This window comes from Triturus cristatus, chromosome 4_2, assembly GCF_964204655.1.
Source record: "Triturus cristatus chromosome 4_2, aTriCri1.1, whole genome shotgun sequence".
Taxonomy (NCBI): Eukaryota; Metazoa; Chordata; class Amphibia; order Caudata; family Salamandridae; genus Triturus; species Triturus cristatus.
In genome coordinates, this window is record NC_140586.1 from 201,390,645 (window position 1) to 201,409,344 (window position 18,700).

An 18,700-nucleotide genomic window follows, 5' to 3' on the forward strand; every position below is an offset into this window, starting at 1 on the left:
CCAGAAAGTCACCCTGGTGCTTCAAAAAAGGGGAAAACCTTATGTCCCAGAATCTACAGGATGCATGTTTCCACATTCCCATTCATCAAAACTATTCTATTCTATACTATTCTTGGCATTTCTAGAGTGCAAGGCTACCAACAGTGGGCCTCCCAGTGCTGAAACGACATGAGGTACTTTAACTAAGGAGAGGTCCTTCTACCCTGCTTGACTTATCACTTTCTAAAAATCACACCTTGAACTGATCCAAATGAGATTTATGAATTTATTTCATAAAACTCTGTTGCCTTATATTTTGTATACAAAACATTTATTTCATGATTTTTTCATAACATTATTTGTGTCTATATATAGTTTTTCTTCCATTACAACAAACAAAAAACATTAATTCATTTAAAAACATAGACCAAATCACTACAAACTCCAACGTGCCCCCATGAACTCTCCTGTACAATACTCTCATCTCACATGCCATTCATTCCACATTTCACACATCCAGCACACAAACAGTCCAGAAAACCATGTGCACCATACTCCAGCCAAACTTGATTTATTTTCTTCTTTTGGTGTATGGGCCCAAAACGGACACACCAACAATCTGTCAATACACATTTTGGTAGGTATATGTTTCTTTTCTACCACCTTCCTCAGGACAGTATTGATTTACACTGCATTCATGTAGCATCAGGAGGACACACAACAGAATCCTCATCAATGTATTGTTTAGAAACACAGATCATTTGAAAAGGTCCCAATATCAAAAGAATGAAGAGTGTCAGCCACACTTGAATTGCATAAACATGCACTCTTATTTCTTCTGAACCTCAGATGCCAGAATCAAACCACATTTGTCTTTAACTAGACCGCCTTCACTTGAGATCACACTCTGAATTGGGACCAGTTAAAAAAGTGTCCTACTTCTCGAGAAAGAGCCAGAAGTGCCCAAAGTTTATCTTATTGACCAGCACAGCTGCGGGCTTCCACGTCTTGATCACAAAATAAGAGTGCATGTTTATGCTGTTCAAGTGTGGCTGAGACTCTTCAGTCTTTTGATAAGTGACCTTTTTTGAAGGATCTGTGTTTCCAAACCATACATTGATGAGAATTCCCTTGTGTGTTCTCCTGATACTTGCATACAGTGTAAATCAATACTGTCCTGAAGAAGGAGGTAGAAAAGAAACATATATCCACTGAAATGTGTGTTGACTGATTGTTGGTGTGTCCAGTCTGGGCCCATACACCAAAGGGAGAACATAACTCAAATCTGGCTACACTATGGTGCTCATGGTTTTCCTGGACTGTTTGTGTGTTGGATTTGTGAAATGTGGAATGAATGGCTTGTGAGATGAGAGTATGGTACAAGAGAGTTCATGGGGGCACGTTGGAGTTTGTAGTGATTTGGTCTATGTTTTTTAATAAATGAATGTTTTTTGTCTGTTGTAATGGAAGAAAAACTACATAAACACAAATAATGCTATGAACAAATCATGAAATAAATGTTTTGTATAAAATTATAAGGAAACAGAGTTGTATGAAATAAATTCTTAAAACTCATTTGGATCAGTTCATGGTGTGATTTTCCTAAAGTGATAAGTCAAGCAGGGTAGTAGGACCTCTCTTTAAGGCATTGTTGTTTCCCCCCACCCCGGTCCTAAGCCTGATATTAGAAAAAAGACAGTAGGGGGGGGGGCTTTTATGTGTCTTACTAAATTATTTACTGCCACTTTTCATTGGTGGGACAGCATTATCAATTCAAGGCACTATCTTTCAGACTCCGATCAGCACCTCAAATGTTTATAGAGTGTCTAGCACCAGTTGTTGTCTTTCTGTGGGGACACGGTCATTAGGTGTATCCGTACTTGGAAGACTGGCTTGTTAGAGCTCCATCTAAGGAAAAGGCTAGCGTCTCTATGGCCACCTGCATCAACTTGTTCAAAAGCTTAATTCCAATGCTGAACAGAGAAAAATCTTCCATCGATCTAATCATGAGACTCTAGTTCTTGGGAGCCATCCTGAAAACTCAGATGGGGAAAGCCTTTCCGTCAGCAGAAAGGACTGTAAAACTAGGGACGATGGTGAAAGTATTCTGCTCCAAACAAAATGTTGCTCAGATTTGATACTTTTGGTGTTGCACGGGTATACACAGAGACTCTCTGGTAAGAGAATGCAGTAATTTACTATTGATGAAAAACACAAAACAGTTACAATAAACCACTAGCAAGTAAATATACTCACCGGCTTTGGAAAGGCTGGCCTCAGTGAACCTAAGCCACAGTAGCAAAGCCAGTAAATCAAAACCTTATAAAAAGAATCAGTGCTCTTCTCAGCAGGGAAGAAAAAAGTGGAAAACACAGCAGTACAAGAAAGGCAAAACAAAATCCAAAAAATTAGATCAGTATAACAGGCAAAAAACTCAGAATACTAAGGAATAGTAGAGCGAAAAAATAACAAAGTTCAGGGATAGGTAGTTGTTAACGGACTAACGACAAGCTGAAAGCCACTAAACCACAAAAAGTTGTCAGGCAGCTTCTTAAAGCCTCCAGATGTTAAAATTCTGCTGTTGACCTGGAAATCCACCCGTGACCCAGGCTGGCCTGCTACTCACAGCAACAAAGCTACAAAAGGCTAGCCCAACACAGTCTTAAAGGAGTATGTCTCCTCAGAGTTGTTCTAATAGCCATTCTCAAACTCCAGATACTTTGAAAATTCCTAACACTATGCCATTAGGTTCTGGCAGCCACAGTCCAGGGCAATGCTTTTTCGAAGACACGGTAAAACGTCTTTGCTTATGCCTTTCCTCTGTTACCCCTTATCCATATAGCTGAGTAAAGAGAAAATGGATTACTGACCACTGACCACTGACGTGGCACAACCAATCCTGGTACAGTGACTTTCTGATGATGTCTGCACACCCAGCAATCCGGCTGAGGGCAAATGCCAGGCTCCTCTCAAGAAACAAATGAGATATCCTTGATCACGATCTCGAGTCACCGAGGATGACTGCTTGGTACCTGACACCTAAAGCTTGGTCACTTGGACATTCTTGCTTAAGCATGCACACTGGCAACTACAAAGATCTACAATGCCAAATAGAAGAGGTTCTGCACATGATACTAAGACAGACATTTAAATCCAATCTCCATGCAGGCCAATCTAGTGCTTGCCTACTTGGTGGAGCTGCTGAGAAGTCCATCTCGCACCAATTTAATGGTTTAGGAAAACAGAAACACTAGCTCATATTTATTTTAACAAAATATCGTAAAACAGTTTATAAAAAGGCTTTTTAGCTCCCTCCCACCTGTAGAACACTCTCCAGTGCCATGACAGCCAAATGCAGTACACAATCAACACATGCTGCCTTCTTTTGAACCGATGCACAAGACACACCTTCAATTTACAGCACGGAAGACCACGCTATTGCTTGCCCTCACATCAGCAATGGGAGTAGGGAAGCTGTAAGCATTTACTATAAAAGAGGCCTTTCTACCATTTACCAAGAACAAAGTCATTTTACGAACGAACCCAAAGTTTATTCCTAAGGTGCCTATAGACTTTCACTTGAATGAACCTGTAATCCTTTGCTTCTTTTTCCCTAATCCAAAAACATCAGCAGAGAAATCTTTGCACTCACTAACTGTCTATTGGTGCATCAGATTTTACAAGGGATAAGACAAAAGACTTAAGCACATCAGACCAGCTGTGTGTGTAATTTGGCCATCCTTGGACAGGCTGATCACTGTACATGGAAGGAACTGCATGCTGGCTATCCGCCTGCATCACCTTCTGCCACACCACAGCGAAGCTTCTACTTCAGGACAGAGCGAAGGTGCACTCCAACAGAAGCATGGAAATGACTGCTGTATGCTCTGCTGGAGTGTATTCCACCAGACGCATGTCAATGACTTCTGTACGCTCTGCTGGAGTGCCTTTGAAAGACGTCTACAGTGCAACCATGTGGAAGAGCAGGCACACCTCCAATCACTATAGCCTGTATGGGAGCACAGTAACTGCTTCAGCAGTGGGATAGGCAGTCCTCTGCAATCTGTTTCTACATACTTTATTCAAATGTTATGTGCTGCTTGCTATTCTGATTCAAGCATATGAATGTATAAAAAATCCAGTATTAGAGAAGAAATTAATGACGTACCTGTAGATCGTGTTTTCCAGCGTTAATATCTTTCATATATTCACATGGAACCCTTTCTCCTCCCCAGTCAGAGGCTTGCTTCTATCATGTGGACTCCTCGTACATATGCTAAGAAATCTGAGCTGTGATGGCCTCCAAGGGGAATATGAGAGCTCAGCACTTCCACCTCACTAGCTGAAATTTCTATTGTTTCAAATCAGCTGGATGTGCTACTAAACAAACATTGTTGTTGAGGCCTATATATTTTCAACCAGGAGAAGGGGAATGATTCAAGCATGTGATGATATGAAAGGTAGCAACACTAGAGTACTGGAGTTACATGTAAGTAATTATAAGAATTTGGGTTATTCATTGTGAAGGATGTTAGTCCTTCACAAGTAATAAGTCAGCAATTGTCTTTTTACTGTGAACCAAGTACCTCATTGGAGCTCTATGCTCAATCAAGGTAGCAAAGCAGAACAGTCCAAGGTCTAATCAGGGGAGGTGGTGGAGGATAGTAATCCCAGCTTGCTGGCACACAATAAACACTCAATAAATTATTACACTCAATAAACACTCAATAAATTATTATCTAGTCAGTGCCTTTAGTTTTAAAAAGGATAAGTACTTATATTACACAAACACATACTACTATATATCATGCATTAAATTACAAATATATGCAATCAAGTAGATAGACACACCTTTGGTGACGCCCCCCATATCATGTTACAAAACCAGTGGGTCTTGAACCTTATAACCACAATGGCCCCACCTATACTAGATGCCACATCACAATAAAAGGGGGAGTTATTATGAATATGGCAGATCTCCTGGCTTGTTCAGGGTGTCACCACATCAGTAAAAGGAGCCACATGTTGTAATTCAACAATAAAAATCACTGAAGTCAATGGGGCAAGTACCAGCACGCAATCCATGTGATGAACCACCACTGAAATCAATGAAGGTAATACCATCAGTCAATAGCATTCATTATATGACAAACCTTACATTGTCAGCCATTACCATTAGCAATACAACATTGAACTGAATACCATGTATCCCAGAGTCTTTCTTTTACTTCTATCAGGCCACAAACACCACCTTCAGAGCCACTAATTAAGGTCCTTGCACTCCAGAACTTATGGGCAAAAGCCCAAACTCCAGGGTTGATTGAAACAATGAAAAACGTCTCCCAAGGTCATAAATGCAACCCCCAAAGGGTCACTTTCAGGGAAGATTCTGGGGGATGGAGAGCTGCTGCGCTTCATGTAGCCCACCAAATATGCTCTGGTACCATTGGTGATGCCCCTACATTTGTGGGACACCACATGAAGGTTGAACTACATGGGTCAGGCGAACCAGTCCCACATGGAGGAGCATTATGTACATTTTCACTCTTCGCAAGAGCCTATGGGGTGCTCGATTGCCCTGTTCCTGCATAACTTAGTAGCAGCTTCTCTGCTGCATTTTTCTTTGTTTTTGGATGTGATGCAGTCCCACATCCTAGGACATTCATGGGCTTATCTGGGGTCATTGAGGCTGTGGTGGGAGGCTGTGGTCCCCTTGACCCCGGACAGCTACCTGCACACCTTTTAGGACCGGGGTGGCAGCCCGCAGCACTCGCCTTTGCTCTTGCCTAGAGCAAGAGCCAACAATTATTTTTTTCACTCCCACCGATGGCAGGGCCACTTGGCTCGCTTTTCCTGACTGCACTGGCCAGCGACAGGAGGCAATGTGTTGACATTGACCACCCCTCCAGGCACAGGCATGATGAGAGGGCAACATGAGTGGCACTGGCTGTGCATTCTGATTTGGTGATGGTTTACCCAGGACTCTTTAATTGCATCAAATGCCCAGAAGATGCAGTTCCCAGGGCCATTTTGGATCATAGGGAGGGTGCCCCACACACTCCCCCTCCCCATGAAATATTAAGTACAGGAGGTTGCGCCAATCCCCGAGCCCTGGCCCACCTCAGGATTTTTTTTAGTGCTCAGTGGCGAAGTGACACATCCTTTGATCTCCACTCGGTCCCCATTGGGATATAATTTTAAATGTTGATTTCTTGAGCCTGGTAGGTCTGATTTAGCTGTTTTGGGTTCACTTTGATCCTGGTAGCCAGCTATAGACACAGAACCATTTCTCTTCATGCATCCTTATCTTTACAGGGAGCTGGAATTTGTATTTCCCTGTGCCAGGCCTGTCCTCTGCCTGGCTCCTGATGTTCTTCTCCTGCTTGTGAAGGTGTCTTGTGCAACCCTTCCACAGCCAACAATCAGCACATTCTCGTTGCTGCACTCCCCAGGTCCCACAGCTTCCTGGTTACTTGCAGGCACGGTGTGTCAGTGGAGTCAAAGGCCAGTTCTAAGAAGTTCCAGGTAAACCATCCAGCATCCCCCAGCAGGCCTATTTTCCCAACTGTTCCTCGGGGCATAGAGGGCCAGTGACACTGGCTCTGGAGAGACCCATCATAGTTCTGGAGGTCTTCTGGATTTATACTCCAGTTGTTCATCCTTGCAGGGTATCAGGTGGCTTCTTCATCCAGCTTGGCATTCTTTCGCTGTTGTCACTCCCAGGTCCAGTGTCTTCTCAACTGCCTCTCCCTTGTTCAGGAGGTTTTAAGAGGAAAGTTCTAGAAGCCAGGCACCCTGCCAGTCCTAGGGTGCCATATCATCCCTCCTCCCCTGTCCAAACTCTCCTGCACATCATTCTGGCACAATCTGATATGGAGTCTTCCTGTAGTCTATGGAAAGAGTGCCAGTGAGAGGCCCAGTTCCATATGTAGGTGACACAGCTGCCTGATCCCTTCCCACCAAAATTTCAAATGCAAGCCTCTCTTATGTCAGCTCCAAAAATGTAAGGAAATGCCTATTTTTGCATGTTCACCCCACACTTTTGGACTAAGGCTGATTAGTTTGCCTCTGGGAGTGCACTGAGACCTGCTAACCAGACTTCTGTGCCAGTGTTCTTACCATTACAAAGTGTATGTAGAATTGGCTATACCCAACTGGCAAGTACTGACTTACTTATAAGTCCCTAGTATATGGTACCCAGTGTACCAAGGGCATGTAGGGAAGAGTGTTGACTAAGGGCTGCAGCACTGTTTGAGCCACCTTGAATGTGACCAACGACAAAATAGCTACCAGCCTGCCACTGCAGCCTGGAAGAGCAGAGTGTACACTACTAGCTTGACTTTGACATTATAATTAATAACAAAGCCAACCCTTCCCATTATAATATTTTTAAGTCTCCCCTAAGTAAGGCCTATTGAGCACTATGGCAAGGGAGCTATAAAGTGTTAAGAAAGACATATTGGTCTATATATGTCTTAGCAGAAAAACACTTAAAGTTGTCATTTTGCTGAGGAAAGTCAGTAGTCCCATTGACTAACACAGGGTTACCGGCTGGCAAAAACGATGGATTTAGGCCCAGATCTCTGTACTGGGCTGAATGTATGACATTGTTCTGCATTCTGTCCATCAACTGTTGTTTTTGCATTTGTCACCCCGAGTGGGATGGGTATGCCCAGACGTGGGTCCCATGCTCTCCATGCCACTGGGAATCAAGCTATCCTGGCTGATGAGGGTTGAACACCTGAAACCGGTCCTAGGATGCTTGTTTCCAGTCCAGGGAGGACATGGCTTGGCAGTTCGGGCTGGACTGTTCCCATGAGGCACAGGGTCAAGACTGATTTGCATATGGCTGGGTTCAAACTGGAATGGCATGGTGAGCAAAAAAACGATGGATTTAGGCCCAGATCTCTGCACTGGGGTGAATGTATGACATTGTTCTGCATTCTGTCCATCAACTGTTGTCTTTGCATTTGTCACCCCGAGTGGGACGGGTATGCTCAGACGTGAGTGCCGGGCTCTCCATGCCACTGGAATCAAGCTATCATGGCTGAAGAGGGGTGAAACCCCAAAACCGATCCTAGGATGCTTGTTTCCAGTCCAGGGAGGACCTGGCTTGGCAGTTCGGGCTGGACTATTCCCATGAGGCACAGGGACAAGACTGATTTGCATATGGCTGGGTTCAAACTGGAATGGCATGGTGAGCAAAAAAACTATGGATTTAGGGCCAGATCTCTGTACTGGGGTGAATGTATGACATTGTTCTGCATTCTGTCCATCAACTGTTATTTTTGCATTTGTCACCCCGAGTGGGACGGGTATGCTCAGACGTGAGTCCCGTGCTCTCCATGCCACTGGAATCAAGCTATCCTGGCTGAAGAGGGGTAAAACCCCGAAACCGGTCCTAGGATGCTTGTTTCCAGTCCAGGGAGGACCTGGCTTGGCAGTTCGGGCTGGACTGTTCCCATGAGGCACAGGGTCAAGACTGATTTGAATATGGCTGGGTTCAAACTGGAATGGCATGGTGAGCAAAAAAACGATGGATGTAGGCCCAGATCTCTGTACTGGGGTGAATGTATGACATTGTTCTGCATTCTGTCCATCAACTGTTGTTTTTGCACCCCAGCCTGGCTAACATTTGAATGGGACAACTTAACTGGGTACTCTAAGGTATCAAATTAATCATGGCATTAAATCTGACTTGATGCTCATGTCAAACTTAATGTCCTTATTAAAGTTAAGCAACTTTTAGAAAGTTGCCACTCTGTGCCCCAGCTATTCCAGTGACCTCACAAAGGCCCCAGCACACAAACAACTTTATGCCCGCCTGTGGAGACATGTGAATGACTCCCAGGCTGAGGAACAAAGGCATTTGCCGCAGAGTGAGGTGTTACCTCTTCGCCCAGGAAGGCCACTCAGGGTGATAGCCCAAAAGGCAAGCTTCAAAGAGGAAACTGCCTTTAGTGAAAACACTCCCTGGCAGGCTGCCTTTTGCTCACACAGACAAGACAGAGAAGGAAAACCCATCCTCAAACCGGTTTTCCCATGGGCGTGTAGCCCTCAGGTAGCCACACCTCCAGGGTGGGCTACCAAGCTCATGACAATCAAGGAAGGGTCCAGACATTTTGAGAGTGGCTGGAATAGTGGACTCTGGGACAGCCAGATGGCACACATTGCAGGAAACACATCACTAGGAAGAAGGGGACTGAGTAGCCCTATGGCTAGTAACTGCATGGTCCCCTCAGGGCACTTCCCTGGGACAAATATGGCACCCCTGGCACCCTGCTCACCAGATCAAATTGGATTTGAAGAACAGACCAAACATGGACTCCCTGATGCCCTTGACACTGCACGAAGAGACACTGCACCATCAAAAGGACTGCCCCTGCTGCATTGTGGGCTAGTAAAGTTTGGACTGTGCCTGCGGCTCCTGAGCCAGGGAAAAGATGATTCCTGCCTCCTGATCAAAGCAGTGACTCAAAATATCAAGTGGGTGATCCCCTGGAATCAGCTCCAGGGACACAAGCGCTGAAGAAACCCAAACAGACAAGATGGTAGCCACCTCAGATGTTTTGCCGCTACCAGTCTCCTGGTGCGCAAAAAGACAAATCTGAGATAGTCAAAAGTTGCAACCGTGTCTGCCGGACCTTGGAATGCTATCAGAGTCCAGATTCGTCAGATTTTTGTTGACCAATGCTTGTTGCGGTTACATTTAAAAGTATTTTTATCTTCAAAAATCTGTCTCTCCGGAACCCTCCGGTGGATTTTGATCATCAAGGCCACTCAAAAGTCAGAAAAATATCCTATATTGCTTGTAAGTGCTTGTAAATATGCCCCTACTTTCCTTTGATAAACCTTGCTGCTCAAAGCTACAGCTACTCATGGTTGAGTTTAAGGTTTGCAAATGAGCCTGACTTGACTCAAGATATTGTTTGCGAGTGTATTCCACGATAAGGCCCCACAGCCATATCATATAGTACACTCAAATCCTCACATTGGTGCCTAGCAGTGGGATCCAGAACTTGTGTTTAGCTTTATCAGAAAACTGATAAGTTAGTAGCCACTGAGAGAGGCAGCCAAGTTGAGATCGAGAAAACGTTTAACAAGTTGCAAAATTCTGAAAATTGCAAAGGCACCTGTTCTTCAGATGAAAAGTCCTAAGTAGCACAAAGTTTGTGTTACAAAGTCTTCAAAGATGGGAAGCAGGGAAATCGACTTGGCTACCTTGCAACTCAAGATTAATACCCTGAAGTCACTGTGCAGGAAAATACATTTTTTCCAGGAAATTCTGCATCCAAAGGGGATCTCGAGAAAGCTCTCAAAGCGTGGGAAGAATCCAGGAGGGCCCATGTTCAACTGGAACAAGAGATCACTCCTACTGACAGTGTGGAAGAGGACAGGGATGGAGATCTTGTGGAAACAGATGGGGACAATGAAAGTGGAGTCCCCACCATTTGATCAAGAGTTAACTTCCTGTCTGGGAGTGAAAGGCACTCTTCCTCATTGAGGAGACCACAGAATTTAACAGCCCAGTTTAGCCTCGTAGAGATCCAGGAGAGAAAGGTGGCACTAGAAGATAAGAAGTTGTATCTAGGGGAGAAAAGGGTCAAGCTGTGGATGAAACCCCAAGAACCTGGTGGCAGCAACAGAGAAGCAGAGATAATCACAGGTGGTGCTTATGATCCCAGGTTACCCAAAGGCATTGTTCCAAAATGCATTGGTGGGGATGACATTGACAAGTGGCTGGCATCCTACGAGATTTAGGCATAATCCTCATCATCGATAACTATCGACAACCATAAACACCCCCAATTCCCTCAGCAAATAATTTTTAAGGTGGGGAAATAATATTAAACAGTGTTTAGCAAACCAAAGGTCAGTGAGCGTGGGAGTGTGGTCAAAGGTGTAGCTAAAAACAAAGGGACTCACAAGTCTTGCTGTGCTGCCCTACGCCAATGTGAAAGGGTAGGAATGCACTGTATTTGTGAAATACGGCGCATTCCTGTCTTTTCCCCCTGCGTTATCGCACAAATTGCTGCCTAGCATCAACGTAGGCAGGATTGTTTTTGTGCAGGAAGGGGCACCTTCCTTCATAAAAACTATCCCGAGAGGCATTTTCCTCCTACTACATGAGCTGCAGAATGCAGCCCCCATGGAAAGAGGAGAAAACGAGGAGAAATGCAAACATTTCTCCACGTTACGCCTCAGCTGGATGCTGCCCCAGGTTTATGTGATTTTGTCAATCTAGGGCAGCATCAAAATCCATGGGAGCTGCATGGGAACACCCACACAACTCCTATGGAATGCTTCCTTGATGCAGTGTAAGGCAACGCCTCGCTGCTTTGTCTTACTCCATATATATGAGGCCATGCAAAGCCATGCAGGGTGACTGCGTCGCCTCATAGGTTGTGCTGCTAGGGGGGGCAAAAAAGTGATGCTTTGAGGGCGCAAGCCTTTCATAAGTAAGCCCCAAAATATTCTGTACTTTTTTTTTAGGTGTTTCACCATAATGTAGCTACATATAAAATAATGGGCAGCTAAAATGAAAAATACATTTTAAAAGTTTTTACTCAGTGTGAAATGGACTGTAGTACATTATGAGACCTATATTAGTTAATGCACTGCAGAGGTCTGTGTGTAACCAGAGACCCACAAAATTAAATCTTGGTTAGTGCAGTGGAGAATAGGGACTTGTGTATTTTTAGTGTTACAAGGTCATAGCCTTTGTTAGAAAGCACTGTGGATATGGTACTCATTATTTTATACTTGTATTACACACAGTATAAGATAGACTGCTACAAAACATGCAAATAGTTTTATGATAAAACAGTGCTTCCAAAATTTTGATTTTAGTAATACCAGAGTGTATGCAATGCAATAGTTTTTTTACATACCTGCCCCTTCAACACCTTCTTACTGGTACTAAATAAGGGCTGTGTAAATACAATTACAATTAAAAGCATGCACTCCACAGCCCAGTTGTTAACTGTTAGCACTACCACTCAAAGAAAACCAACTCTTTGTCATCACAAACAATGCTTGGAGTGATTCGAACCATTAAAGCTAGTACTGGCTCCCAAGCATCCTTTACACTTGCATATTAACTCATAGCTCACATTTGCGTTTCATTCAGGCAAGCAGACCCCCTGGCATGAAGGCTTGTCATAGCACAGGAGAATCAATTAGTGAAACTTCAGCTGAAGCATTTTAACGATAGGAATTACCCATCCCGGGACGGTTGTCTTTTTACAAAACAAAGAGCAGACGTTCTGGATTCCAGGCAGAATGCGCTTGTACCAACAGTAGGTAGAGATAAACTAATAACACTTGAAGATGAGGTGACCGAGTCTTACACCCATATGAGAGAGGCACTCATTGAGCTTTTTGGTCTTACCCCAGAGGAGTATAGACATAAATTTAGGACCATACACAAGGGGACAACACAGATATGGGTGGGTTTTGTGGATGCCTCTGTGAAATCACCGGAAGGCCTGATTAAGGGTAACAAGGTTGATACTTATGAGATGTTTTGCAATTTAGTGGTAAAAGAACACATAATTAAAATTGTACCTAAGAGATGTTACGCCAGCTTCTGGAAAGACTCTAATGTATCTAGCCCAATAATGCTGGGGAAGATAGCTGATGAGTGGTAGGCCCTAGGGTGCCCAAGAAGTCCCAACCCTGTAAACACAAAAAGGTGGGACTAGGTCCCCTCCAGCGGAAATATGGGGACAAGTTTAAAAAGACAGAGAAACCCAAAGAGACCCCAACCGATGCCCAAGGTGGGGAGCCCAGAGCCATATCTTAATCAAAGGGGAGAGGGTATCAGGGAAAGAGCTATGGCCCAGCAAAGGCTGGGGTGAGTTTTGACTGTGGACAGCCAGGGCACCAGAGAGGAAATCCTGCATGTGCAACAAAATCGCCTACTGGCGACTGTTCTAATGGTATTGCAAGTTGTCCCTGAGATCAGCAGGAATTATACTGAAGCCACACTGGTTTAGCTGGGTAGGGAAGAAATTGAACCTTTGGCTCACTGGCCTGCCAGTATGGTAAAGTACACGCAATGGCCAAAAAACTATGGGAATGAAGATCAGGCCCTGAGAAATACAGGTGTCAGCATCACCATGGTTGTGGGCAAGCTGGTTTCCCCAGGTCAGATCATCCCTGATTAAGTGCATCAGAAAGCTAACTCTGACAATGTAATAAACTCACATCCCATACTTGTGGTAGACTTAGGGCCTCATTATGAGTTTGAAGTTGCGGGAGCTGGACCGCCCGCTCTTGCACCACCAAACCCATGTACAAAATGCCCCCCAGATCAGGAGTTTTCTCCTGTCTGGTGGGCGGTTCTTTGGCTTTACCAGGGCGGTGTCTATGAAATAGGCACCGCAATGGGAACGTCAATGGCAGTACCTGCATGGCATAGACTGCTGCAGTCCATGCTGTGCAGGTACTGGTGTGCATGCACTCAGGGGGGCACATGTGCCCCCCCCCTCCCCCGGTTTGCATCCACATGATCTGAGGCACAAGGGGGCTCTGTAAGGTCCCCTTTGTTACCTCACCACCACACTTTTCATGGCAGCCGCACCGCCATGAAAAGTGTGCAAGTGAGGAAATTCGTATTTGCTCGGCGGGGACACAGCGGCCCTACCAAGCATATTGCAGTCTCAATACCGCTGTGCCAGGGATTTCTGATTCCAGTGGTCCTCAGGATGGCCCAGCCGCCATGGTCGTAATGGGACGGTCAGAAGACCACCACCACTGCACCCCCGGGAGTCTGGCTGTCCATGGACCACCAGTCTCGTAATAAACCCCTTTGAGTGAGGAGGGGTTACTGGCCCTAAGAAAGTTGCTGTGTCCCCTGCCATCCCAGTGTAGTGTAAGTTGGGCAACGACTTAGAAACTTCTGCATGAAAAAATGTGGAGAAAAAGACTCAGGCAGTAATGCTGGGCCTCCCTGAGTGGGTTTGTGTCTCCCCTAGACCGCAGAAGGCCTTAAGGGAGAGTAAGGGAGTGGTGGAGCCTAAAAGTGAGGCCCAACTCCGCAGTACCAAGAGCAGGGGTAGGAAGTCTGGCAAGGCCACGCCCCACAGGATAAGAAGGAGCCTAATCCTCATGGGAAAGGCATGGTCTCTGAGCAGGAGGGTGTTCCTTTGAAAAATTTCCCTGACCTGGCAGAACTTCTAGGAGCAGATAGTCCTCCAGAGAGGACTTAAGCCAGGGACAAAAGACTTGTCTCACTCTTGGGGGCTGAGACAGTTGGCTGTCAAACAGGAAGAAAGTGATGTCAGTGGTACCCATACAGGATTGGAAGGAGAGAATCCTGTACAGTGAGGCAAGGGACCCCAAACCAGGGGCAACCAAAAGAATTGGTGGTCCCCCCAACAGTACAGAGAATTCCTACTTAACCTAGCCCATGACATTCCCCTAGCTGGACATCTAGGGCAGACTAAAACCTGGGACAAGTTATTCAACCATTTTTACTGGCCTCGGATGTCATGTCAGAAAAAGTCAATGTGTTCTGTCATTCCTATGTTACTTGCCTGGCCAGTGGCAAAGCAGATAACAAGCCAAAGGCTCACCTGATACCACTACCTGTGGTGGGGACTCCCTTTGAGAGGGTGGGGATTGATATTGTTGGTCCCCTAGACCCATCTACTGTCTCTGGGCATAGGTTTGTCATGGTGGTAGTGGACCATGCCACCGGGTATCCAGAAGCTATCCCCTTACATTCACTGCCCTTGCAGTAGCTAAGGCCCTATTTGGCATTTTTACCAGAGTTGGGTTTCCTAAGGAGGTCATTTCAGATAGGGGCACAAATTCATGTAATCCTATCTGAAAGCAATTTGGGATTAGTGTTCACAACCCCTTACCATCCCCAAGAAAATGGCCTTGTTGAAAGACTTAACAAGGCCAGGATATACATGATTATTGGTTTACCTGAGAAAACTCAGAAGGAGTTGGGATATTATCCTGCCACACCTACAGTTTACATGCAGGGAGGTTCCCCAAAAAGGAGTTGGTTTCAGTTCTTTTGAGCTACTTTTTGGGCACCCTTTAAGACGTCCTTTACGTTTGGTAAGAAAAGGATGGAAAATACCTCTCAAAGAGCCCAAACAGAATACATTGAACTATGAACAAGGCCTTCACTCCAGAATGGCTGAGTATATTAAAAAAGCAACCAGGAATCTGGAGGATATCCAGGACATTGCGAAGCACTGGTATGATCAGAAGTCTTCTATGGTGAAATACCAAGAAGGACAACTGGTGTGAGTGTTAGAGCCCGTGGTACTCAAAGCTCTCCAGGACAAATGGAGTGGGCCTTAACCTATCTTGGAAAAGAAGGGTGAAGTCACATACTTGGTGAATTTAGGTATCCCAAGAAACCTTCATAGAGTGATCCATGTGAATAGGCTCAAGTTCCTTCATGATAGAGCAGATATCACTATGCTCATGTTGACAGATGGTGGAGAAGAAGAGAGCAAATCTCTCTCAGACCTACTGTCATCTAATGTCAAAGATGACTCTGTGGATAGAGTAGTCCTCTCTTTCACTTTAACCAAGCAACGGACTGCTACACTCTGCTCATTCAGTTTGCTTGACTGTTTTCCTTGATCCCAGGTTTGACAACATGGTGCGCCCATGATGTTGACACCAGTGGCAGTTTACCTATCAAGAACTGATTATACAGGTTGTCAGACCAGTTAAAAGCTAGCATCAAAGCTGACGTTTCTAAGATGTTAGAGTTGAGGGTGGTAGAACCCTTTATTAGTCCTTGGGCCAGCCCAGTGGTGATGATGCCCAAACCAAACCCCATGGGGGGAACCAGAGTTAAGATTCTGTGTGGACTACAGAGGCATAAATGCAGTCACCAAGAATGATGCCCACCCCATACCCAGAGCAGATGAGCAGCCCACAGGTTGTGGGCTGCAAGATATCTGAGTACCTTCGACCTGACTTCAGGTTATTGACAGATAGCCGACAGCCAGAAGCTAAGGAAAGGTCTGCCTTTTCTACTCCTAAAGTCAACTTTTAGTTTAAAGTGATGCCCTTTGGGTTGAAAAATGCACCTGCCACCTTCCAGAGGTTGGTGAGCTGTGTTACTTAGTGCAGCAACTCTGGATCATATTGCTGTCTTTAGTTCCACCTGGGAGGATTGCCTGGTCCACCTCAAGGAAGTACTTCAAGCTCTTCAACAGGCTGGGCTGACTATCAAGGCAAGGAAGTGCCAGACAGGTCAAGGATCAATAGTGCACTTGGGCGACCAAGTAGGTGGAGGCTATGTACAAATAATCCAACCCAAAATCTAAACCATTCTGGCCTAGAAAGCTCCTAAAATACAGGCTCAAGTCAGAGCCATTCTTGTCCTGACTGGGTACTACAGGGGATTTGCAAAAGGTATTGTACCATTGTGGCACCCTTGACAAAACTAACCTCCAGGAAACAGCCAAGGAAAGTAATATGGACTGACCAGTGTCAAAGGCCTTTGACATTTTTAAGGAAGCTATGTGCGCAACACCTGCCCAGAAGGCACCTGACTTTAGCAAGGAGTTTTTATAGAGGCTGATGCTTCAGAACATGGGATGGGGCATTGGGATCACAGCTAAATGACCAGGGTGAAGATCAACCAGCTGCGTTTATCAGCAGGCCACCCCTCTCCAGAAAGCAGTGTTGGAGTGCCATTGAGAGGGAAGTCTTTGCTGTGGTTTGGTCACTGAAGAACCTGAGACCCTGCCTGTTTGGGACTCACTTCACAGTTTAAACTGACCACAGGCCTATCGGGTGGTTGACGCAGCTGCGAAGAGAGAACCTCAAGTTATTGAGGTGGTCCATTTCCCTACAGGGTATGGAATTTACAGTGGAACACAAACCTGAGACTAACAATCCCAATACAGGTGGCCTTTCCACGTTCCTTAATGTAGACAATGAGAACTACCAGGATAAGGATTAGTTGCTCATCACCTTTCGTCTAGAAGGGGACCATGCAAGGAAATGCCTCTTTTTGCATGTTCCCCCCATACACTTTTGGACAGATGCTGATGTTGTTGTATAAGTCTGTTGACTAGTTAATTAAAATCTCTGCAATCATTTTAAACAAATTAATAAAATGATCTCATGAACAACTATACATGTATGATACAGCATGCAACTCAGGATACATATGGTCAGGATATCCTCATCTGTAGGTCTTTAAATAATAAAAGTTAACGTTTAATAAGGAAATGTGAACATCTTACCAACAGCCAGCTAAATATTGATATGACAAAACTAATTTTTCACAAATCTAAGCCGTCACTCAAGAATATGCATGTGAAAATCATTCTCAAAACCTGTGCAAAAAGATGTTAAAGTGCTCAGTAATAATGATGCGTCCTTTAACTTCTGGTCCATTGTTGTTTGACACCAGGTTTGTGTAGCTCAATTCTCTCAGAAGTAAATAACCACTCAAAATGGAGCACATACAAATCGTTCACAACATGTGCATGGAATTGTTAAAGTGCTTGACATTAATACTACCTTCCAATTAATGATTCACATAACCTATAAAATCTTATTTACTTGACATCAATACTTCATCAATCAATCAATATTTGACAATATTTGTAAGCTGCTTGTAACAGGACATATGCACAAAGTTACTAAAGTGCTTAAAGTTGATTCATCATCGTTTAACTTTTTATCCGTTTCTGGTTACCAATAGGGCACAGATAAAACATATTTAGAACATTTAAAAGAGAATGCTTAAAGTGCTGGGCATTAAAATATGGTTGACCAAATTATTTATACCTCGGTCAAGAATTTAACAAACTGTCAAATAAGGTGAATTGACTTGCCAGATAAGCATAATATAAGTGCTTGATGACATATTCTTACTCCTGTCTTTAAAAATAGAGGTTTTAAAATAATTTGTCGAGGACATAAAAGATTTGGGCAGACATAAACTAAATGTAGTAGTGTTTCTTGTGGATAACCACAAAGTCTGCATCTTCTAGTTGGCCAATCATGTAGCAATTTTGGAATGTCATTCTTAGGCATTTACCAAGTCTTAGCTTCAGATATGCATCATTCATGGAAGGGAGATGATCATAGAAGGCTGTATACCCAATTTCTCATAGTAGTTTATGACTGTCCAAGCATGCTTTTTAGCTTATAGTGCTCCTTTATCGACGTTGAATAAAACTTGTTTGGTTGCTTGTGTCAAAAGATGTTTAAAGCAAACTCAGTTCATTTCTAGAGGCCCAGATAACTGTAAGTCAAAAGTTTAGTAAGACTCAGATAAGTCGGCCCTCCAGGGGCCAGTATAGGGAGAATTGTTAATTTCCTGCCAGCACGTATTCGCTAAGGAACCAGGTTCAGACAAAAAAAAAGAATGTAAACATTTTTAAAAGGCAGCCTGTCGCACTAGAGCCTGCCCTTGGAGACCGAACTCCTACCGAATTTCAGCATGAACAATGTTCTTGGGAATCATTAAGATTGATTTTATAGCCCTAATTTGCAAAAGATCCAGTAATTTAGTGTCCTTCCCTCGGAAGATAACTGAACCATAAGCTTATGCTGGAAATAGTTTCACAGCCATAATTTTCACCAGATGATCATAAGTGGGGGCACATTAATTTGGCTTGAAGTGATTTATGGTTCCAATCTCTTTATTGCATTTCAATAAGCAGACACAGTAGCATACAAGGAGCGTAACGGCACTCCATCAGAAATCTACATACTCCTT